Source organism: Palaemon carinicauda, chromosome 6 (assembly GCF_036898095.1).
Source record: "Palaemon carinicauda isolate YSFRI2023 chromosome 6, ASM3689809v2, whole genome shotgun sequence".
Lineage (NCBI taxonomy): Eukaryota > Metazoa > Arthropoda > Malacostraca > Decapoda > Palaemonidae > Palaemon > Palaemon carinicauda.
In genome coordinates, this window is record NC_090730.1 from 138,200,437 (window position 1) to 138,215,436 (window position 15,000).

The following is a 15,000-nucleotide window of genomic DNA, read 5'->3' on the forward strand; positions in this document are numbered from 1 at the left end:
TTCGCCAGTCGTCTTTATCTTGAGCTTTTTATTCAATACTTCTCCATTCATCATCTCCTACTTCGCGCTTCATAGTCTTCAGCCATGCAGGCGTGGGTCTTCCAACCCATCTAGTGCCTTGTGGAGCCCAGTTGAACGTTTGGTGAACTAATCTCTCTTGGGGAATGCGAAGAGCATGCCCAAACCATCCCCATCTACCACTCATCATGATCTCATCCACATATTGCACTAGAGTAATTTCTCTTATAGTTTCATTTCTAATAGGAATACAGGAGATAAAAGCAGTTGTCCATTTACTTTTTATTGTCGTCTCAAAACAGCCAATATTACTTCATCTATTTTTTCGGTAAATAAGAAAGGGGCTGGTGAAACTTATTGCACCTAAACATAGAGGTCGATTTCACTATGGGTAATATTTATCACCAGTATGCCAAGAAATAAAGATTAGAACTTGTCTAAAGGTTAACAGTAATACATATTCAGTCCATACATCTAGGTGCTGTTCCTCCCGAATTTCTTTTTAATCGCCGAAGTGAAAAGAAAAAAAATCCGGAGAGAAATCGTAGATATATGTTGACCCTTCTTAGCTTTGATTCCGCACTAGAGGAAATGAAAATTTTACTATTTGAAATGTAACGTGTACCTATATAGATTTTTTGTGTAATGTGGATAGTCTACAGAATAAGAACTTTTATGTTAAAGTATTACAAAACTAAAGTAGAGAATATGTATCAAGATAATATCCTGAATGCATAAGTAAAATGCCTCTGGAAAATCACTTGAATAATAGGCTAGTGTTAGCTACGTCGGAGATGGTACACTAATATCCAGTTTCGGGTTTATATGTAATTATATATGATAATTTACTACCAACACTCGTGATTTTCATTTAATCTAATAAGCCATGGATACCTGTTGATACCTAATTCGTTCTGCCTCAGGAAAAAAGCGAGGGGAAATTATTTTTTTGATGAGAGCTTCTGGTCAGCCAAGGATTCGAACCCTGATCAAGTCGAAACTGAGGTGACAGTCGATCCCTTTACCATATATATATATATATATATATATATATATATATATATATATATATATATATATATATATATATATGTATATATATATATATATATATATATATATATATATATATATATATATATATACAGTATACATATGTATATATATGTATATATATGTATCTCTCTCTCTCTCTCTCTCTCTCTCTCTCTCTCTCTATATATATATATATATATATATATATATATATTATATATATATATATATATATATATATATATATATATATATATATATTATATATATATATATATATATATATATATATATAATATATATCGTATGTCTTCCAGTGGAAGACGACATTTTTACTTAAAATAGATTTGCCTAGCGTTTAGCTGCCCGAAGATTGCGATGCTCATTAGCCTCAAAACCGATTCGAAAGAAATATTCAATATGAAACTGAAATGCAGCCTCATGCAAGTGACCCAATAGTGAATTGTTTAAGCAATTTTATATTAAAAGGAAATAGGTAATAAGATTGTGATAAAAATCATAGTAGTTACAATATCAAGAAGATGAGTCTGCGTTCATTTCAAATATCAATTGGTAATAGTGAGCTATATCTACTCAGCTCAAACGATCCTGAAACTAAGTAAATATATCAGATCTTATGAAAAGCAACGCATGAAGATACATAACCATATAAGTTGATTATCTGCATAAGAATTTATTTAAATAATACGTATCACAGGTCAATTTTATATCTATTTAGTCACAGTAAAGCTACTTTTCGATGGAGTAGTGAAATGAAATATAAATTTGAATAAATTGTATGACCTACAAGATGGTCATCTTGAATCAGTAAATAAGCATCTTCAAAGGGTATTGGAGAAGGGGTAATCGATGAAATATTTTAAAAACATTCTTGTCATATTTTTGTATCTTATTTTCATCCAAAGATTTAGCCCATCACTGCTGGAAAAAACACTTTTCTTTCCGTAAGTGTTTGTGTGTAAGGAAAAAAATATGCCTTATAAGTATTAAATTATGCCTTTTATTGACTAGAGATGAAATACACAGTATATAGACATAAAAAATATTCTGAAACGTCAAATACAAATTAAGTTGTAATATTTTCTTACAAAACTTTCAAGTTCCTCTTCGCTTTCCTCTCTTCCACTTTCCTTGATAATACGTAGGACATTATGTTCCTTGACCTGATCCGACAAATGAACCCAGACTTACAGTGAGTATCTCTCTCTCTCTCTCTCTCTCTCTCTCTCTCTCTCTCTCTCTCTCTCTCTCTCTCTCTCTCTCTCTCTCTCTGTGTGTGTGTGTGCGTGTGCATGTGTGGACATTTAAAGATATGATCACTAATGTATTTTTCATAAAAGCCTTCGAGCTATGACTTCTTAGCAGGATCATCCAAATGTATTTTTAATCTGCCTAATGTATTTCTTTGTTAGATTAATCTCTTTTGTCATCGTTCTTAACATCTTCAGGGCATTCGACATTCTGGCGCAAGGGTCAACAGTTAATTTGTCTGTAAATGTATATTTCTCATTTCTTTATTTTTTGTCATTGTTATCTTAATCTATTTTCAGTACAACCTATTGGCCGTCATCCAGTTCATATAATGGTTCTCTCTTATCATCATCATCATCATCATCATCATATTATTATTATTATTATTATTATTATTATTATTACTATTATTATTAGCTAAGTTACAACACTAGTTGGAAAGGTATGATGCTATAAGCCCTAGGGCCCCAACAAGGGAAAATAGCCTAGCGAGGAAAGTAAACAAATAAGTAACTAAGCTACAAGAAAAGTAATAAACAAACAAAATAAAATATTTCAAGAACAGTAGTAACATTAAAACAGATCTTTCATATATAAACTATAAAAAGACACTTATGTCCGTCTTTTAAATATAAAAATATTTGCTGCAAGTTTGAACTTTTGAAGTTCTACTTATTCAACTATTCGATTATTTTACAATACTTTATACAATAAATAGTTTTTCGAAAACATATTTATTCTAATTGGGTATGTCTTTACTTTCTTCCTGGGTCAACTTACTTTAATAATCTGGGTACTGGCGCCCTTAACAGTTCTTTCCCAATAGTCTAGTTCTAGGTCTAGGAATTCTTAATCTGGAATCACACTATTTTTTTTTTTTTTTTTTTTTTTTTTTTTTTTTTTTTTTTTTGCCAGCAGCGAGTCGTTGCTGTCCAAAATGGAAAACGCAAGAGCTTGTTGCTCGAGATATTGGCTTCCCGACTGGACGGGGAGCAAAGAGCACAAACAGCGAGCATGACTTCGGATCTAAACAAACAAGCTCGCTGCTGTCGATGGGATTACTCTTGCTAGGTAATCTTGAGTTCAACAAGCCTACAGAGATAACAAATTTGCTTTGTTCACCCTCTGATAGTAGATTTCTTCAATTCCCGTAATATTCCGAGAATACATAATACTGCAAGATAGAAAATTTCTGGGCGCCATGATGATGTCAGATGATCAGTTTTGTATACACTTTTCCTATTTGCTCCTCGAACCTCGAGATCGTAGTGTGACGCTACAACACTTGCTCGCTAGCATCGGCTGGAGGTTGGCGAAAACCTCTAGCAAGTAATAATAAGTGAGATTCCAGCATTACTCAACCACTTTCAATTCTTTCACGATCAACATCTATTCCGTTCTATTCATTGTTGCTCCACAAGGTTATGTTCCTTACCTTTGGCCCCCTCTTATCAATTATCTTCGGTCTGCCTCTCCTCTTCATGATGAATGTGAGGAGCCACCTCTTCTTCCTCGCATCTCGGCCATCATCCATTATTCACACTCAATCTTGAAGCACTATTTAATCATCTATCAGTTTCCATCTTGAAAGTATATCTGAACAGGAAGTCCTTGATTGGGTTAAGTTCATATCCCCAAAGACCTTTTTCATATCCATCTTTTCATCATTTTTTTCTGATCATATTCGACTATGTTTTATAATGATAACTACATTCTTTCTTTCTTTATTCTCGGTGTACAAATTGCTTCAAGGATGTTTTGCATGGATTATATTGTACAAAGAAAATAGTTTTATTTTGATATAATTAGCTTATTCTTCACTTCTGAAACGTTGTGTAGTTTCACATTTTAAAACAAAATTCAGATTAAAATGCCTATATCAAATATGCGCTCAAGTTCATCTAAATAATTTGAAACGTATGCATTTTCACTTTCATACGTTACACGCATAAAATTCTACTCTCCATCTGACAAAAGAAGTTTTAAACAATTTTTGACATTCAGATAACACTCGTTATGTTTCAAAAATGTGTAATTGGGTCATTTTGAGTTCCTAAAAGGTGCGCTGTAACTAAGGCACGGGGTTTTCTTACATTTTATTCTGATTTTGATAACAACGTGCATATAGTAATACACCGGTCCCTCTCCAATCGCCATTGAATTACTTTATATTCCACAAGTTAAAAGGAAAGCATAAAAGTCCTTATGCATGAATACTTTCTGAGTGGGGACATCTTAACGAGGTGAAAGAGTTTGCGAATCGCCATGATCAGTAAAGGTGTACTAGTTAGGGCCAACCATATCAAGTTGGTTTGCTGTGAACGATAGGACGAAAATCTCTCACCATCACCAATCCTTACTTGAGCATCGTGGTGATGAAAAGTGACCAAACAACCAGACATGAATTGAGAAGTCTGAGGCCTTTGTTCTGCAGTGGACTAGAAATGGCTGTATTTCCTGTTGTTGTTGCTGTTCAATTTGTTGTTGTTATTGATGATGATGTTTTACACATACATTATATATATATATATATATATATATATATATATATATATATATATATATATATATATATATATATATATATAGGCTATAGATATGTATACGGCAGTAAATAGGGAGTTATTACAGATATACAAACGTGCACTTGCGCACAGAGACGTGTGTCTTTAGAAGGTAGTCCTGCTGCAGCAGGATCCAAGAGAAAGCGAATTTCGTTGGGGGCAGGATTGCCAATGACTATTTTGATCGAATGAAACTGTTCTCGCGAATGATTTATGCAAATGACGTTTAAGCTGCGCCGTCACTTTCTTTCGGTCCACTGAAAACGTGCCCCGGTGTCCTTTCTCAAAAATCTCATTTTAATTAATTCTAATGAAAATAATAATTAAACGCATTCATATAATCTTTTATCTTCTTTTTCCTTTCGCTCAGATCAGGGTTGGGAGGGAAAAGGCGAAATTATCAAGCGGAAAGCAAAAAGGTTATCGAAAGATAAAAAAAAAAAAAAGTTCTGATGTAATCGTCGAAGAAAGATAATTAATTTACAGTTACTGAGGCATCTGTGAAATGCATCGGGATTTTTGTGTGTGTTCCTTTGATCTCGTCGTAGTGTTTGTAGTTGATCACGGACATTAATACTTGTCTGTAACGAGATGAATTGTTATTGTTTTTTATCTGTTTACTCTTTTAACGATATGTGTATTTTCCTCTGTGGAAGGTTCCACTTGCTGATAATAATAATAGCAACAACAACAACAACAACAACAATAATAATAATAATAATAATAATAATAATAATAATAATAATAATAATAATAATAATAATAATAATAATAATAATAATAATAACAGCAACAATAATAATAATAATAATAATAATAATAATAATAATAATATTATTATTATTATTATTATTATTATTATTATTATTATTATCATTATTATTATTATGGCTACACCGCCAGTTGGAAAAGCAGGATACTATAAACCCAAGGGCTCAAAGAGGAAAAATAGTCCAGTGAGGAAAGGAAAAAAGGAAATAAATAAACTACATGAGAAGTAATGAATAATCAACATAAAATATTCTTATATCATTACTCACTGTAGTAGCCTAGCGTATCTTATCTAACTAATCTTTGAAATTATCCAAAGAAATGGGAGGAAACAGACAAACAAACAAATGAAGAGTCGGAATGAAATCACCAACTCAACCAGCAGAGTCTTACGAAGGTTTCCGCATATTAGAATAGGGCCCCGAAATGCTCTTCATTCTGATGGAAGTCTTATAAAAACAGAGCTACCGCCAGCACATATAAAAAGAACATACGTAATCATTGTTTATTGAACAATAAAGAATGAGAGACGAGAAATTGCACACTGATTTGGAGTTTCTGCAACTCTAGAATTATTATTATTATTTTTTTATTATTATTATTATTATTATTATTATTATTATTATTATTATTATTATTATTATTATTATTATTATTATTATTATTATCTAACCTACAACACTAGTTGGAAAAGCAAGATGCTATAAGCCTAAGGGATTCAACAAGGAAAATTAGCCCAATTAAGAAAGGATATAAGGAAATGAATAAACGATATAAGTGATGCAAAATCAAAATAAAATATTTGAAAAACATTAACAGTAAAACTGACATTTGATGTATAAAATATAAAAGGACTTATGTAAGCCTGTTCAACATAAAATCATTATTTCTAGTTATAACAGTTTTGTGGTGTAAATTAAGCTTCAACAAAAAAAATAAAAATTCTCAAGTTTCTCTCATGAAAATACTGATATTATAAATTCTCCCTGATGAAAACGACAGTTGTTGGAAATTTTCCTTTTTCGAAATCCTTTGATATTACATTATTTCCGTTATGAAAATAATTAATGTTGTTATTTCTCCACAAAAGAAAATCCTCAGATTTTACGCCTTGACACCTCGCTTTCTATTCTCTAAGTTCCCCTGAGAGCAGAAGCTGGGGTGGGGGGAGGGGTGTTTTCTGGAATGACTATAGTTGTTACAGTTGGCTTCATTAATTTCGGTACACTGATTTCTCCTTAGCTTCTCATAAAGTGTACCCGGAATTAATGAAGCCAACTGTACCATAATTACAATAAAAAATACTTCCCCATCATTATCCAATTAATCATTATTATAATAACAAATTCCACCACTAATAATATACCTACAATTAATCATTACTATGATAACAAATTCCACCACTAATAATATACCTCAAATTAATCATTATTATGATAACAAATTCCACCACTAGTAATATACCTACAATTAATCATTACTATGATAACAAATTCCACCACTAATAATATACCTGCAGTTACAACCAAAAATAGTATATAACTGAACTTCTACCGCTATATTTGCTGCTGCCGATACTGTTACCACTATAAAAAAGTATAGTAACGTAACACACCCGATCTCATACACGACTGCATCGTTGCCTGTGTGTGATGGAAAGAAAGAAAGAAAGAGACCTTTATTCTTCTGAGCAGCCGAGCAAGGTCAGGGTCAGGAAATGCGCCAGAGAACAATACGAGTAAAGAGGCACATTGCAAAGAAGCACATTGCAAAGAAGCACCTTGCAAAGAAGCATGACGATAAGAGTAAATCACAGGTGATAGCAGGAGAAATCCCAGCTTTATTTTTCTTTCGTGCCGATGGATAAATGTAAATGCTAAATGTGATAAGATAAAGTGGATAACGTTAATGCTTCTGCAGTCAGACCCAAACCCTGAGTATCATCTTAGAAGAAGAAGAAGAAGAAGAAGAAGAAGAAATTTTTCTTGATCCGTTTCCAAAGTTATAGCAGTTTTTTGTAAACTTTCTCTGCTATAAATCTCTTCTGTATGAGACATGTCACAAATAAATTTAGGAAACTTTTAGGTTCATTTTAAGAGTTTGTCGCTCAAAAAAAAGAAAAAAAAAGAAAAAAAAAATTGAATCAGACTCGTAAAAATCTATATGGATCCGACAGTGTGTGAGCATTTCAAAACCAAATTATCAAACTTCACCATCAAACCAGTATATCGAGAGAGAGAGAGAGAGAGAGAGAGAGAGAGAGAGAGAGAGAGAGAGAGAGAGAGATAGAGAGAGAGAGAATTTTAAGTGATCTCCCAACCATTTCCTTTCCATCTGAAATCTTTTTTTTTAATGCTCAAAAGACTCTGTGATGAAGTTTACATAACCAAACTTATCTACATTAAATCACGTACAAAAGAAAATTTGTCTTGATTTCAAAGCGAGCTCGACTCTGTCTTTCAAAGGAAACGATTTCATATATAAGGACGTGGTCCAATTTGGCATCTAAATAGGATTTTAGATGTTGAATACCATTGTGAGAGCGTGTTGTTCTTAAGAATGTTTTCCCTTGATGTGTTCATGAGACTATGATATTATTATTACTATTATTATTATTATTATTATTATTATTATTATTATTATTATTATTATTATTATTATTATTATCATGTAAGGTACAACCCTAGTTGGAAAAGCAGGATGCTATAAGCCCAAGGGCTCCAACCAGGAAAAGTAGCCTTATGAGAAAAGGAAATAAGGAAATAAATAAATTGTATAAGAAATAATGAACAATTAGAATAAAATATTTTTAAGTACAGTAACAACATTAAAAGAGATCTTTCATATATAAACTATAAAAAGTGACTTGTGTCAGTCTGTTCAACATACAAAACATTTGATGGAAGTTTGAACTTTTGAAGTTCTACAGATTCAACCACCTGATTAGGAAGATCAATCCACAACTGGAATAAAACTTATAGAGTACTGTTTAGTATTGAGCCTCATGTTGGAGAACGCCCGACTATTAGAATTAACTGCATACCTGGTATTACGAACAGGGTGGTAATGTCCGGGAAGATATGATTATAAAGGATGGTCAGTTATGAAAAATACATTTTCTAAAGAATAAATAGTTCGACAGAAAGCTATAAAATAAAAGAATCCACGACAACACATCTAAAGAAAGAATGTTAGAATCCACGTTAATCGCAAGGGATTTCTTTTGGTTTGAAATAAGACCAAGGCTGAATTCTCACTTGAAAGTTACGAGAAATAATTCGAGGAATCTTGTACGCTTCTGTGAAAATCCTCATATATTTTTTGGTTAGCGTAACAGAAAGTCAGGGAAAACAACCCGAGAATTTCTATGTATCACCAAACACTTCATAGATATACCGAAAGTCGCCTTTAGACGCAATAAAGAAATAAGTATCCTTTTATAGTTCATTTGGGAAAAATCTATTTTCATCTTGCTACTGTTCTTGAAGTATATTATTCTAATTGTTCATTAGTTCTCTTGTAGTTTATTCATTTCCTTATTTCCTTTTCTCACGAGGCTATTTTTCTCTATTGGAGCCCTTGGGTTTATAGCATCCTGCTTTTCCAACTAGTGTTGTAGCTTAGCTAATAATAATAATAATAATGATAGTAGTAGTAGTAGTAGTAGTAATAATAATAATAATAATAGTAGTAGTAGTAGTAGTAGTAGTGGTAATAATAATAATAGTAGTAGTAGTAGTAGTAGTAGTAGTAGTAGTAACAACAACAACAACAACAACAATAATAATAATAATAATAATAATAATAATAATAATAATAATAATGCTGCAACCCAACATGGGGTCAGAAGCGACCCCGTCATCCAAGCGGCATTAGCGCTGACAAATATCAGAATTAGAGCCGTGACCACTAACAGCCCTCCCATCATGCACCTGGATTAATTCATTAATAGCTGTACTTGGAACACACATCAGATGGAGACCACGCAATGACATGCACCATTACGCACAATTATTAAAGCGGAAACGTATCGATTGCTCGGCTTCTTCCTCGTCATACTTCCGACATATTAGTTTTGGTACTAGGAGAGAGGACGAGACTGCATGAGAGAGTTTGACATCTCTCTCTCTCTCTCTCTCTCTCTCTCTCTCTCTCTCTGTTGCAGCCAATTTCTATCTCTCTCTGTTACAGCCAATTTCTCTCTCTCTCTCTCTCTCTCTCTCTCTCTCTCTCTCTCTCTCTCTCTCTCTCTGTTACAGCCAATTATCTCTCTCTCTTTCAAACCTTCAATTAGTCATGTTACAACCAATTCTCTCTCTCTCTCTCTCTCTCTCTCTCTCTCTCTCTCTCTCTCTCTCTCTCTCTCTCTGTGTGTGTGTGTGTGTGTGTGTGTGTTATAGCCAATTATCTCTCTCTCTCAAACCTTCAATTAGACATGTTACAACCAATTCTCTCTCTCTCTCTCTCTCTCTCTCTCTCTCTCTCTCTCTCTCTCTCTCTCTCTCTCTGTGTGTTTGTGTGTGTGTGTTATAGCCAATTATCTCTCTCTCTCAAACCTTCAATTAGACATGTTACAACCAATTCTCTCTCTCTCTCTCTCTCTCTCTCTCTCTCTCTCTCTCTCTCTCTCTCTCTCTCTCTCTCTCTCAAATAATGCAGTTATTTCTATATCTTATTACATCCTTTATTTCTCGATCTTTCCAATAGACACAAATACAGCTCAATCATCGGTAACTGAACAACAACAGAGAAGCCATCCGCGATTCTTGAAGCGTAAACCGATCCTGTTATCTTCATAATTCGATGTGTTTTAAGAGAAAATATTTATGGTTGGCTTCAAAAGCAAAGCTGTGTATCATGTGTTTGTCTTTTATGAAGATATGGAAAGAAGAAAAATATCATTCTAAAAGCTTTTATTTTCAGTCAAAACGGGATTTTTAACAAGTTAGGTGAACCGTATTGTTTTTGTGTACATTTTGAATGGCATAAATGTGCGGTAATGCAGTGCAAATAATCTATGGCAAAATCCTTATACATTTAATTATACGGACGTAATGTGACATTGTTTTCTATACGACTGGTTTTAAAGGATGAAAATTTCGTTCCCAATCTAAATGCTAATCAGATAGTGAAAGGAAGCATTGTGACGAGGTACTTTTAGCGATTTACTTATCGTTCATAAGAATTTTCTGTATAAACGAAACAATAAACAGTACACTCTTATTTGGAAACTGTCAAAATATATTCTTACTCATTTCTAAATCATAGAATTATGCGAATTAGTAAGATATTAAACATATTTATTTTAAAGAAAAATCTTTCTTATGTATGGTATTTTATAATATTACAATAATAATAAAACGAAAAGTTGTCTTCAACACTAGGTCAAAATTACCTTCGCTGTTTACTTAGTTGAATATATTTTACTGATATAAGAAAGGTAAAATAAAACCCAATTCCTGTGAAAACATTAATTTTCTTCAAAGTCCCAATGGTTACTGATAAAGAAAACCGTAATCTTAATTGGAAATTTTCCGTAAAAATATACTGTTCTCAGCTATATTTCAGTAAAATGCTGGCGACCATAATTTTACATTACTATGTTATTATCTTTTATGGGTTGGTGACCGTAATATCAGTCCTTTAGGTCAACATAACCGTTTTTAAAACGGTAAAAATCCTGGAATAAATGTTGCCAGTCATTTATCGTTTTTTAATGCAAATTTTTAAGTGTGTGTCAGGTTCATAACAGCAAATATCTGCAATAGCCGTTATCACCCACACTTAAACATTTGCATTTAAAAAACGGTAAATGCCTGGCAACATTTATTCCAGGATTTTTACCGTTTCAAAAACGGATATATTGACGTAAAGTGAAGTAGAATTACGGTTACCTGTATTTTACTGAAATATGGCTGAGAACAATATATTTTTACGGAGAATTTCCGATTAAAATTACGTTTTTTCTAACAGTGCAAGTCACTACTCCGCCGTTCAATGCACTCATTGCAGAACGTCTTTGTTATGAGTTCGCTCAGGCACTTGATGTCTTTATATATTTACTTTTCAGTCAAGCAAAAGCGTTATTCATATAAAATGGGCAACGCTGAACATTCCTTCAAAGTTAAAATAAATAAAGAAATTAAGAAAACACAATTACTTACTCTTACCTAAACCTTGGAAAAGGGAACAGGAACTCGCTTACTCATATCTTAATGATAATGATATATCTATGAATCAAAATACCATTAAGGAGTGTTTTATCGATCAGCTTTTTCCAGGGATTGGAACTTAAAAGATCAGGATGAAGATTTGATGAAGATTTAGTCAATCTTCGCAAAAAATAATCTGTGAATTGATTGAATCGCACAAAAGCTAGCTTCTGTAAAAAATTAAACTCCAATCCCTCTTGATAAGACATTCATTCAGATTAGGAGATAAAACGTGGCCAAGTTACGGATCTAGAATGTACAATAAAATGAGTGTATAAAGACTTAATCTGATTCGCATACAAGAAAAAAAAATATAATACATAAGCCTGACAAGAACTAGATCAGAAATAAGCCTTTTGTTCAGTATTATACAGAATATATTTGATATTGAAATTATACATTATTTGCAAATAAGTTAAGTTAATAATATCATTATAGTCATCATTATTATTATCATATTCATCATTCTTATAACTTCGCATTCAAGTGTAATACGCCATGAATATATCACATTGCAACGCAAGCCGACAAGGAGCAAAATGCCTATACATGAATAAAAAACAAGAACATTATAATAAAAAGACAACTATATCAAAATGCAGGCAAAATAGACAAATAGGCTATAAGAATAAACACTGGCGAAACGTACGGAGTTATAGAAGAAATCATAAAAGCTAAAATGAAGACACATACTGTAGAACTTTAAAGCAATATCCGAGCCTCTCTTAAACAAATATAATGTATCACCGTAAATGACACCGTAAACATACGTAAGGCAAGGGTGGATTTTCGCCTTTGGTAACCTGAAGCACAAATATCACAGTTATTAGAACTCCACACACGGGGAGTTCCATTGTTATTACTATTCTTCTTCTTCTTCTTCTTTATTATTATTATTATTATTATTATTATTATTATTATTATTATTATTATTATTATTATTATTATTAAGGAACTGGAGAATTACGACAACGCCAAACATTCTTAAATTTATTTTATTTTAATAAAAAAATCAAATAACGGTATAGACACCAACATTTACAGAAAACCTTCTCACACAGGACTCGGAGTTAATTTTTTGAGTAGATGCTATGCCAATTTCAAGTTAAACACATTTAGCACAATGTTTTACCGAGCGTTTAGATTAACGTCATCTTTTGAAAATTTTCATAAGGAAATATGTTTCCTGGAGAAATTCTTTTCCAACAATGGTTTCCCATCCAAAATATTCTATTATAAACTCAGAACTTTCCTTAACAGTATATTTTGTCCTAAACCAAAGAAATTTGGTCCAAAAAAAAGTTGAACTCTTCATAAAATTACCTTATTTTAATGATGAAACAAACAAATATATTAAAATCAGAATACATGAGATCCTGAGTAAATACCTACCACAAATTAAACCGAATTTAATATTCTATAATTACTCCAAAATAAAAAGTTTTGTTAACCATAAAGGAAAGCTGCAAAAGACATTTGAATCAATGGTGGTTTACCTGTTTAACTGTCCAAATTGCCAATTAGCTTACATTGGCTCTACGAAAAAATGCAGTTTTTCTCGCTACCAAGATCACAAGGGAATTAGCAGCCGAACTGGCAGAGCCTTGTCCAAACCTTTACAGTCCAGCATACGAGACCATTGCGAAATGGATTGTAAGTGTTCATTCTCTTTGGACAACTTTTCAATAATATACAGAGGCTCATATGAAAATGAAATAAGAATAGCAGAGTCAATTTTTATAAAATCTAAAAAGATTGCCTAATTATGCCTTTTCCCATTCTAACTTAGAATTTATTTGTTTGTTTACAATATTTATGTACAGCTTGCTCTTTATTGTTTTACTTTCTTTTACCCAGGAACATGATTATGAACACAGAGATGTTTGAAACGTTGTGATTTGTTGGTGACGGAAATAAATTTAAGAATGTTTGGCGTTGTCGTAATTCTCCAGTTCCTTATTAAACTGAGGTTCCCTTCCACCCGCTCAGTATCGGATATTATTATTATTATTATTATTATTATTATTATTCTCCGGCCTTTGATCGCTAATAACTAAGACAATTTTAAAGAGTTTGCTTTTTAACTTGAGTAGCGGTATGATCCATAGAGGGGAAGTATAAATCAAGAAAATCGTGCAGGTGAAAACAGCGCCCTCTATGCACAAAGCAAAAATCATTTAAAATCATTGCTCTTCGAGATCTCTAATGGAAGTATCTCAACGGGTGGAAAACAGTTGGGAAAAAGGAAAAACTTTGAGTGATCTTATCTCGAAAATGCACGTCCCGTGGTGATTAACATAACTATAAGATAATGTTCTAGCAAATTTAGTACCTGAATTAAGAGCCACTAATACCATCGTCTCTTTGGATGTAGAAACTTACACGAACAATTCCTGGTGTATGGTATGGAACAATGTGGATTTTCGTATTCTCAGTATAGAATAAAATTCCTTAAAGTATCTGTCTTGGTCCCCGTTAGTTATAGGTTGATGTGGCTCTTAGTGATGTCAGGCTAAATGAGCCTTATCCTGCCATGGGCCGTTACTCGTCTGTATTTCTAAAATGATTAGAAAATAATTACAAATTGTAATGTGATGGATGCTGCGCATTCTCCTGCCATCTCTTACAAGTATGGAGCTGGTATAAACATTTCGTCATCTACCAATTAGAAATAAAGTTTTCCGTATATTTCGAAGTCATTTAGTAACACTAGGTCCTTTGCTCCAAAATATTAACTTTTGCAATCACAATGGTTCTAGATATATAATTATCATGAAAATCTGAAGCTTAATTAATTCCCTTTAATTCCAAATTTCTTTCTCGTAAAGCATCGTTAAGTTGTCATAGTTTGCGTTTAGGCAATTTCTAGGTCGATATATTTGCTTAGGACAAATAGTCTTTATCTCACGTGTGTCCTTCCTTTGACGCAAGTTCCGAGCTCGTTTAAACTTGATTGCAATTATCACAACCAATCTGAATATCACCGCCGACCCAGTAAGTTAAACACTTTGGCAATTAGATAATTCCATCCAAGTTGCTTCTCACTGCATGCCATGAATTTTATATGTGTCAGTCATGCAACCATTTTAGTTCAAATTGCTATTACCGTTTTCAAAGCAAAACGAGGC